Source organism: Zootoca vivipara, chromosome 17, assembly GCF_963506605.1.
Source record: "Zootoca vivipara chromosome 17, rZooViv1.1, whole genome shotgun sequence".
Taxonomy (NCBI): Eukaryota; Metazoa; Chordata; class Lepidosauria; order Squamata; family Lacertidae; genus Zootoca; species Zootoca vivipara.
In genome coordinates, this window is record NC_083292.1 from 35192783 (window position 1) to 35203683 (window position 10901).

General features: G+C 49.6%; 1 protein-coding gene across 2 annotated transcripts in view; it reads right to left on the reverse strand.

The window, feature by feature from the left end:
- GATAD2B (GATA zinc finger domain containing 2B) overlaps positions 1-9243 on the reverse strand; it is a 67720-nt gene extending 58477 nt beyond the window's left edge. For both annotated transcript variants that reach the window (XM_035097919.2, XM_035097921.2), the window contains exon 1: positions 9097-9243. The gene's annotated coding sequence lies outside the window, so the exon portion shown is untranslated. The remainder of the gene's footprint in view (positions 1-9096) is intronic.
- Between the last annotated feature and the right edge of the window lie 1658 nt (positions 9244-10901).

A 10901-nucleotide genomic window follows, 5' to 3' on the forward strand; every position in this document is an offset into this window, starting at 1 on the left:
CAAAGGTTCCCTACACCCATGTTAATGGAAAGCTACTGTTTGACAACTATTTCTTTAAAAAGTTAGGCTGGTTAAGACATTTGGGAAACACTGGCCTAAAGCTTTAACTCCAAAGGGACAGTATCCCGGCCTAAAACAAACAGACATGCACCACCCAGTTCCACACTCTGAATTCTTTGCAAATCTGGCAAATGTCTACTGACTTCACAGAATGTGCCTTGTTACCAAAAGAGCAAAGTTAGTATTTTATTGGCAAGGACAAAGAGCAAGGGCCGGGAAACAACTTTAAATTTTTAAAGGCGTCAGTAGGAAATTTTTAGAAGCTGGCTCCAAATGAAGCTAGGAGAAGAATAACCCCAAGTTTGATAGAAAGGCAGGATCGGGGGGGGGGGGGGGAAGAACCCCTAGTCAACTGGGTACCTGAGATTTCCCAAAACGTAGCTCAGGGGTGGGGGAACCCCTTTCAGCCTGAGTTCCAGTGGTGGGCAGGGCCAGAGGCAAAAGTGGGAGGAGCAACAAATGTAAATTTTACCTTCTTACAGTTGGCTTGTTTCTACACACACATCCTTCTCTAATCCTCTATGCAGGCAAGCAAGCAGCATTATCAGAGTTCAAGGGTACATTCCAGTGAGACAAAAACACTGGAGGAGGGGAGGAGTTGGAGTGTGCAACCTAAGGAGATTCCTAAGGTCCAGGCAGTGAAGTCGGGGTGGGTTGCAATTGGCTCCAGGGCCTGAATTTCCCCACTTGACTAAAAGAAGGAGACATGGACATGGGACCTTGGGAAGAAGTGTGGTTTAAAGGTGGGGGCCCATCTCCTAAGTCTGGCTTCTTTGGGGTGTGCCAGTGATCTGCCAGTGATCTACCGCAGACGTCCAGTAGTGGTAGATCACTGGCAGATCACTGGCACGCCCCAAAGAAGCTCAAAAACTTTGGCTCCCCTTAAAAATCTCAATATTTTTGCCCTGCATCCCCCTTCCTCCCCCCCTAAAAAAAGCTCAACAACATTGATCTGAACCCAGTTTTTAACTCTGTGAGTAGATCGCAGTCTCTTGGGAGTCGGCCACCCCTGTTCTAAGTCAAAAGCTCAACACTGTTTCTCAAACTACTGATAGTTAACTGGAGGCACATTTCAGTCTTAATATCCTAAAAAATACCTAGCATTTTAAAGGCGTACCCGTTCTTTTAAAATAAGGTGTTCATGTTGTGGCATCTTCAAATGGAGGCACAGGTGCCATCGCTATGAGACCCCTCCTCAGAAAAATGAGGATGGTGCAGTTAAAAGGGTCACACTGCACTTTTCCTCCCCTTTGCTCCCTCCAGACACCTTCACTGGAGCTCCCTTGTTCTGCCCAGGCACAGCTCGCCATCCTCAGCTAAAAAGAGAGAGAAGTACTGTATATTCCTGCGTATAAGACTACTTTTTAACCCAGGAAAATCTTCTCAAAAGTTGGGGGTCGTCTTATACACTGGGTCATATTTCTTATACAGCGAGTATATCCCAAACTCTATATTTTAACTGGAAAAGTTGAGGGTCGTCTTATACACCCAGTCGTCTTGTACGCCGGAATATACCGTATCGCCCTGGCCATTCAAAAAGCTTTGGGAAGCCCCACAAGTCTAAACAGGCATTTTCATGCAGGAGGTCCTCTCCACCCCTATCAGGAACAGCAGGAAGTTCAATTTCCTACCCACATTTTTGGACATAGTAAGAGGGTCACACGACAGCTAGAAGCTTTTCCCAAGCCCTTGGTATAACTCTTGCCTGTATCCCTACATTTGGAATAAAGCCTGAAAAAGTTTCATAGCTTTGTGGTCCACAATGTCTTAGGGGGTTGTCAGTGTGGTGCCCATGGGTGCAATGGTGTCCTTGAGGCCCTCCCATGGTGCTGGCAAACCCTCTGAGGCTCCCCCCACTAATCACTGTCCCCTAGGTCATCAGGTAGTGTGGGTGGTTCCCTTTGTCTCCCTTAAAAAGTACACAGCTGAAAGAGGAAGTTGGATGAGTGACGTCCTTCCCCACTTCCTCTTTCACCTCTGCGTGCTTTTCAAGGCTTGGGTTAATTCTATCATATCTGACTTTTACTCAGATCTCTTGGGAAAGTGAAAGGAGGGTATGTGCACTTTCTAGCTCTTGGAAGTGGGGGGGCACCATCCTTGGGAAGTGGGAGAGAAGGGAACAGGTTGTGTGTGGCACCCATGGCACTCGCTCAAAACATGCAAGATGTACACATGGGCTTAAGAAGGTTGGAGATCCCAGTGAAAGCGCTGTGGCGCTCTCTGCTGTTAGAACCAGGGTGCTAGAACCGGGGGCCCATGTTATGAGCAAGGAGGTTAAGAACAACCCCCACCTAAGGCAGAAAGAAAGGGCATAGAACAACAGATGGTGGAAAAAGCAAATTTAAGAGCGTTCTTTTATAGGGAACAAATTGATGGGGGTGCTGTTAATGGACTGTGCTTACTATAAGGACTTTCTTCATATCTACTGATCAAATGTCTACTTTGCTAGCAGTTAGCCATCTGGACAAAGCTGTTCGTTTTGTCCGAGTACTTAATGGGCTCTGAAATGAATGGAATTTAAATGGAGTTTAAAAATGAAAAAAAAAATTATGCACTTCCTCCCAAGGAATCTGAGGGGTAGGACATGACTTTCCCCATCCATTTTATTGTCACCATGCCCACGTGGTAGGTTTGAATTTGATCACCCTTTGCTGATGCTCTGGCACCTGCAGGCTAAATATGGGTGCCCCCACCCCACTGAAAACCAGTCAGGAGGGGTAAGAGAGGATACATGGGTGGGAGATCTCATTTCTACCCCCCCATCCCCACCCCCGTCTACACTTTTCTACTGCCTAGCAAGCTGAGCTCTATAAATGTTTTGAGGAGCTTGGAATTGCATCATATTCTATGGAAACAGGAAAGGCAGCTTGTGGGAATATTTAAGTCACTGACTGCATCTCCACACTGCAGATTGGGAAGAAGGGGCATTCAGGCACTCAAGAGGAAAAGCCATTTACAGCCTTGTCAAAAACTTTTATCAAAAGTTCTCCCTCCCCAACAATTTCTGGGGGCACAGGAGGCCCACTTTCAGAAATTTCTATTGCTTTCTGGGCCTTCCCAATCCAGCAGCAAAGCACTTCTCTGTGGTAATCCTCATAGCATCTAGAGGCATTGGCACTGAGAACAGCAACCCGATTTTGTGGATGCACTGCATAAATTGTGCATGAGAGTAGAACAGGAAATATTTGGGGAATGGCAGAGAAACTGCATTTCATGAGGGAGGTCACAGATTCAATCCCTGGCATCTCCATGTAGGGATGGGAGAGACCCCAGTTTGAAATCCTGGACTTGCTGCCAGTCAGTGCAGGCAGTTCTAAGCTAGATGAACCAATGGCCTGACTTCTTATGTTGTGCTTCCCTTGGAACTCCTATAACCCCTGACCATTGGCCAGGCCAGGGTTTTTCCAAAGAGGTCAATACTGGCCCCCTGGGGTTGATGGGATTGTGAGGTGGGGGAATGAAAAACTTAAGAGCCTGAAAACAACTTAGGAGTGGGAAAGAAGTTAATGATATATAGCGCAAAAAAAGCCTCAGAATAAAGGTCATGAGCATGCACAGAGCGCACTTCCCTTGGCAATGAGGAAGCTTTGAATTTAATAAGATATTTCTTTTTAAATGTATTATGATTCCTAGTAATGGTGACCAATGATTAATAAATGTTGATTGTATATTGTTATTTCTTGGCTTTATTTCATGCACATCCCTAAGAATTTGGGTTTGGGCTCAATGATGACTCATTAAAGGGGGTAAATGAACTCAGTAGTTTGGGAAACTATGGGTGAGGCAATGTGCTGGCTGGGACACATGGGAGTTGGTAGTCTAGCAGCAAATGGGGGTGGGTGGGAAGCACAGGTTCCCCACCCTTGGAGTAGACAACACTGATGGGTTTGACTTTGTATTAAGACAGGGTCTCCTCTCAAATCATTCTGGGATGATGAACAGTGAGGATCAGGGCCAGAAACCCTTATTGTGTCCCCGGGGACTGACAGCATCTTGAGAGGAGAATCGAAGCATGGCAGGGCTTAAAGGAGATGGCTTAAATGCTCCCCAGCACCAATCAGGTTGGAGCCCACCCACCTACCCCCTCCAACTGCTTTAACAGCAAAAGTAAAATGGGGACATGGGGTCCAATCACAGATTGTTCAGCTGGACCAAACCAACTGGTTGCAACAAATTACCAGCAAAGATCAGTAAGGGCCCAGCCCACTGGCATTGGACCAATACCAGTCTTGACTGGTTGGCGGGAAGTGGCAGATGGGGGAGAGAAGAAGTTTTAAAATCTAGGTGTTCACCTAAATTAGGAACACAGGAAGTTGCCTCACAGGGAATCGGTCCATCTAGCACAGTATCAAGAACCTACGAAGAGCCCTGTTGGATCAGGCCAGTGGCCCATCTAGTCTAGCATCCTGTTCCCACAGTGCCAAACAGATCCAGATGCCCCAAGGAGAAGCCTGAAAAAGCAGGAACTAAGTGCAATAGCACCCTTCCCTCCTATGGCTTCTAGCAAGTGGTGTTCAAAAGTATACTGGCCAAAGTGGGGAGGTGGGACATAGCCTTTGTGGATGGCAGCCATTGATAGGCATATCCTATCAATGTGTCAAATCCTCTTTTAAACTCAATTTCTGTACTGGGGGAACCAACATGATGCCTTATAGTTACTGGACTGCAGCTCTCAGCAGCCTGACTATTGGCCATCCTAGCCAAGGCTGCTGGGACCAGGGAGTCCAACAACTTCTGAATAACACTATTATGTTAGCCACACATCAGGGCCTTAGACACAGATCTTTCACAGCCCTATTCAAAGACGTAATCTGGGACCTTCTGCATGCAAAACAGGTACCCTGTATCACACTGGGCTACATCCTGTTCTCTTCATGGCAGTGGCCCTACAAGTCAGGTGCTCCAAAGCCCAGTCCTAAACAACCCACATGGGGTGGAGAAAGGAATTCTAAACTTGTGGGCGCAAATCCGACAGAAGTGAAGAACTAGGTATCAGATTTGTACCGCACCAAGACATGACAATGAAGGCTCAGCAGCCATGCCCAGAGATCTTCCAAAACCAGGTTGTTGCTGCAGCAAACTAAAGAGCTTTGCACAATGGCCCAGACTGTGTATGCATTTGTTTTTTAATATAGAACTTTTTTATTGGTTTTTCCAGTTTATACAGACAACGTTCAACTTCCCTTCCTCCCATCGGCTCCATCAGGAGGCGTCCCACAAGGGCTCCAGGCCAGGGAGCGCCGAACCAAAAAACCTCCCAGCTCAGGAACCTACCTATGTGCCCAACACAGTAATTTGGTGTACACACACACACACCTCACTGTGGCCCTGGGCTAGGGTGGGGCTCTGGCATTCCAGTAAAAAAAGGCGCCAATATCCAGCAAAGCGGCTCCTTCCTCGGGCAGTTTGAAACGCATCTGCCTTAAGGATTGAAGCTGGGAGGGTTTTATTTCCAAATCTCCAAAGGAGGGGAGTCCTCCCCACCCACCACTTGGTACACTGAGGAAGTTGGAGCTGCAAGCAGTACCCCCACCCCACCCCAAAACGCACAAAAAATTAGACTTGGTTTCCTCCAATCAGCTGCGCATGATGCTTAATAACCATTGTCCTCGCTAAGTGGTTGCTTGTTACAACCATGCGTCCTCTCCTCCCTCCTGTAATCCCAGATGAGGGGCTGGACCCCTTCCCCACCCACTTTCTGTGCTCGACAAAACCTTCCCCTTAACCCAGCTGGGCGGGATGGGGGAGAAAGCGGAATTGTGTCCCCCCCCCCAAAAAACTGGTGATGACCGTCAGGTGGAGGCGATCAATAAGGCGGCCAGACGCCGACGCCTCCACCCCGCCCCCACAGTAGATTCCACCATCTCCGGTCAAAGCTTCCGAAGCATTAACCCTCCACTCTGGCAGAAGAACAAGAAAGCAGCACACTCCCAAATAAAATGTCCTCTCCGAGGAGAAGGAGGCGGGGGGGGGGGGGGGGAGAGAGAAGGAGTCCTACGCATCACCCGCTGTCCCCACAGGGCTCTTCAGACAGTGCCGGCATGTGCCTCTCCAGTTAGGAAACATCCTTAGGGCATACCTCTGCCCCACTGGCTAGGAAGGATGCGTCCAGGGTGTGTGTGAGAGAGAAGTCGCTCCCTCCCCATCATCATTATTATTTTAATGTGAAGGATGCAAGTAGCCTGCTCTTACCACCCACAGGGGAGGCAGTGGCGGCACCAGCAGCAGCTAAGTGGGTGGAGAAAGCAGATTCACTCTAGCCTCTGTGAAGAAAAGGCATGAGGGGGGTGCCAATGCTTCCCCTCCCCCCAATTCTTAAATCTATGATAAAGCGGGGGGGGGGGAGAGAGAGGCTAAGATACTCACGCAGTCCAGATTTGGGAGGGAAGACAACCCTAGGTTGTTGGGGTTTTTTTTGGTTTTTTAAAATGATCCCACCCCAGCCCCCATTTCTCAGCTGCCTCCACTTCAAACCCTTCACCAGGATTATGTGATGACGAGACAGACGATAAACTCCCCTCACCACACACCCCAAGCTCTTGTGGAGAGGCTTGCCTTTCTCCAAGTGCCCCTGCCTGCCTGGAGATGAAAAAGCAGTGAAGGGGGGGGGCACGAGAGTGGATTTGCTTTCTCTGGCTCACCCCCCCCCCATATCAAATCCAAAGCAGGGTTCAGGGTTTCCAGCATCCCACCCCACAGGTGGAAAGGAACAACAGACAAGCCCCACATCTTCTCCTGAGAGGATGGCTGCAATTTGTAAAGCAGGTACCCCAACTCCACACACAGACACTGCCACCCTCTTGACTCGGTGCCATATTAGCTGTGTGCCCCCCATCATTAAAACAAGCTCCTTGCAATCGTTGCATTGTCTACCGATCCAAGACATGCCAATTTAATACTCAGCCAGCGACACCCGAAAACCTCAATCCGCTCCCATCAGGAAAACTAGCAGTTAAGGCCTGGTGTACACCCCCATTTTATCTTCTGTCCCTGCCAGTGCTGTCACCCCTTAGCAGGAGATACCGTTCAGGGCTTTTCTGCTAGGCCGGGCTTATCATTTTCTCTCCCCCATCCTCAAGTAACACCACAGAAAAACTCCCTGAAGACTCACCTTCCCTAAGAGGAACTCCTTTACAGCTTTTTCTCCCCATCAGTATTTAATCTCTGCCATTTCTTCCATTCAGTCCAAAAAGATCTTCCAAAGATTCTCCATCACCACCCCCAGTTTCTGCTGTACCACCCCCAAAAATTCAGGCTAAAATAAACCCCACTTCAGGCTTCATTCGTTAAAGTTGTCCTCTGTAACTTTATTGTTGAAAACTTACTCCCATCCCAGAAAAAAGAGCACCACTCTCAACCAAATGCCCCCATCTCCCAAGAACCCCCGCAAAAATAAAAGGGACAGCTCCACTGCAGCCAAAACCCTCTCACAGCAGCACCCCCACATTTCAGAATAGATACATCCCCACAGGCATCTCCTTCTGTATCAATGACTGTGGATGACAGGCTTCTGTGAAATGAGATCCTGACCCTCCATCTAACCCACATAAAACCCCAGATGGTTATCCACGAGAATGGCATCTCCCTGCCCTTAGACAACCCACTACTGAGCCCCAATATTCAAGACAGAACACCTCACAAAAGAGCCCTCAACTGGATCCACAACATCACAATCACCCCACAACAGACAAGCGTTCATAATCCACCCCACCTTTCTTTCGCTTTGGAACTCCCAATATTCAGGATGGCAGGGGAAGGATGCACACCCCCTTCCTGTAACCCATACATACCCCTGTCACTAGAAAGGTACAGTACCTCCATGGCTTGCATCAGCTGTGCCCCACAGACACCTCCCCCCCCCACTTTCTAGCCTTCAATATTCAGGACAGCTCCTAACAAGTGCTCTCAAAAGGAGTGCCTCCCCAAATCCTTTAGGACCTATTCACTACCTAGCTTAATATTCACAAGATAGTAACGTAATGTAAATGCCTTACAAGAAATGAGTGTCCGTAAATCTCTTCCTGAACCCCGATATGAAGAACGGCACTCCCTAAAAAAAAGGCTTCACCCCCGCCCACCACAATCCCGAGGGTGTTAGGATGGCACCTTGCCCTCTCTGTTGCAGTAAGAGAGCCCCAGACACTCCCCTCTTCTGAACCCCAAAAGCCAGGACACATGACACCAGACAGATCGATGGAAGGCACCTCCGCACCCATCCTCCAGCTTCATAAGTCACATGGATGGCACCCCCATATAGACAGATCCCCGATTTCCATGATAGTGCCTGCTTAAAAATAACACCTTACCCCATCCCTCATTGGGCTCACACACATCCTGGCCCAAAAGCCACCGTGACGGCATCTCACCTCACTGCAACAGGAAAGCTCCAGTTACCCCTTCTTCTGAACCTCAATATCGAGGATGGCTCCTCCAAACACCCCCCAGCACACAATTCGTATTTCAGCAGAAGGACCTTTTGAAAGGCATCCCCCAAACCACACGGCCGACCCCAGACTGAACCCCAAAATTTAAAATGACATCCCCCCCAACACAGCAGCTCCTGTTTGGCAACAGGCGACCCCCCAAAAAACCCAGACTGCTTTCTTCTGAACCCTAAAATCCAATGAAGGCCCTAGAGGCACCCCTTGAAAAGGACAGCCTCCCCACCAGTCACGTGGGTGGCGCCCCCAATATCACGCCACGCAGACACCCACCCACCCCCCGCACCCTTAAGCTGCAAAATTCAAGATGGCACCCCTCCCCTCCCCCCTCCAAAATTGAAGGTCTTTCTCACTGCACCCCCACCCCCCCACAAGCCCAAAGGCCACGGGGTGGCCCCCCCACACCCCAGTGCGGCAGACAAAACCTCTCACCCCGCTGGAACCCTAATATTCCAACTGACCCCCCCAAAAAAACACTCTGGTTCACAACCCCGCTCATTTGAAGGCCCCCCCGCTGGGGGACCCCCATAGGGCACTGCCCCTGTCAGTCACCACCTCAGCCCCGCCCCCTTTATTCTTCCCCCCCCCCCCTCACCTGACGGGGTGTTCGCGTGTGGAGTTCGAGGCCCCTCAGGCCGAGCGGAGGGCGGCGCGGGGAGCCGGGAGGGGAAGGGGCGGGCTGGCGGCGGACAGCAGACGCGGCGCCACCGACACCACTACCAGCAGCCGCCGCCGGAGCCGGCACCCACCACAAACAATGCTTCTGATTGGGCAGCGGGCCCCGCCGGGCACGGCCCGCCTCCCAAAGGCCAGCTACGACGCCCATTGGGTGGCGCGGTTTGAGCGACGATCGCTCAGGCCAATGGTCCGGCGAGGCGGATGCGGGGTTTCCCGCCTGGCGGCGCCCATTGGCTCCGCCGGACGGGTGAGTGGCGTCGCGTGAGGCCAACGAGCGGCGGCGGAGTTCCCCGCGGGGCGCCTTTTTAATGGGTCCCCTTTTTAGCCGCCACATCCGGGTAACCGGCTGCCTCATGGATGGATGTGTCGGCGGGCAAAAAAATAAAGGGGCGGGGGCGGTGGAGGAGGAAGGAGACCTGATTGGCCTCCCTCCTCTTCCCTCAGGGCATTTTGGCCCCTATTGGCCACCCTCGCCTTTGTTGCCCTCCTTATATTTGGCATTGAAAATGAATTAGAATAAAATAATAAGCCGAGAAAGAGGGAAAGAAGTACAGAAGTCTTTGGGCTTCTGGCCTGCACTAGGCCTCAAGCCACCCTTGAATGAGTCAGGTTGGAGGCAGGAGTGGCTCTTTCCAAAATTGCCAAACAGTCACATTATAATGAATAAAGGTGTTTATATTGCTAGTCTTGTGTGTGGAATGGCCCCAGAGTTAAAAACAAAAAACAAAACACCTTTCAGTTGGCCGTTTTAAGGCAAATACTTACGGGACTACAACTCCCATCACCCCTGACCATTGGCTATGCTGGTTGAGAGCTGATGGGAATTGGAGTCCAGCAACAACCAGAGGGCCATAGCTTTCCCCCTTGGTTGCGTTTTTCCTTTGTTCATTGTCACATTTATATCCCGTTTTTCCTTTAAAGATCTCAAGACAGCCCAATGAGGCTGTTTCCCTGTTATCATCACAAGAACCCTGCGAGGTAGGCTAGGCTGGAAGAAACAGCAGGGACTTTCCCAAGGTCACCCAATTCACAGCATGCATTTAAACACGCTATGAGAAGTGATCAACTCCCGCCCGGAAATCTATTTCCCCACCGTGGAAAGACGTGTGGATCCAGAATTAGCCTCTGCGGTCATTTATGGACACACAGTTAAGACCTTGTTCATGGAAGACAATCATACTTGGGTATGAGTGATGCCAAAGAAAGAAGACACCACTACGGTATGAACTTCCCCCGAGGAATTCTGGGAAGTGTAGTTTGTTAAGAGTTTGTTAAGAGTGCTAAGGGTTGTTAGGAGATCCCGTCCCCCTCCCCAAGTAGCAATTCCCAGAATGCCCTGGGTAGAGCGATTGAAACCACTATGCGAATTGTAGCTCTGATCCTCCTAGCAGCTCCCATCATTCCTTGAGGGAAGCACGCTCTCTTGACTAAATTGTAATAAATATATTATTAAGGAAGGCAAAAACCAAAACATTTTAAGTAAACAGGTTCAGGTAGACTTCATCCTGCACTTACGTTTCATGCAGATAACACATTACACACACATGTTGCAAACTTGTGCACACACAACAAATGCATATCCAAAAATATTTTATTGTGTACAGTATTAGTCAATCTTCAAACAGCCCTGGAAACACATAGTCTCTGGCTCCTGAAAGAATCCACTCCCTATCTGACAAAATATGGTTCCAATAACAACGCTTGGTTGTGCTTACACTAACT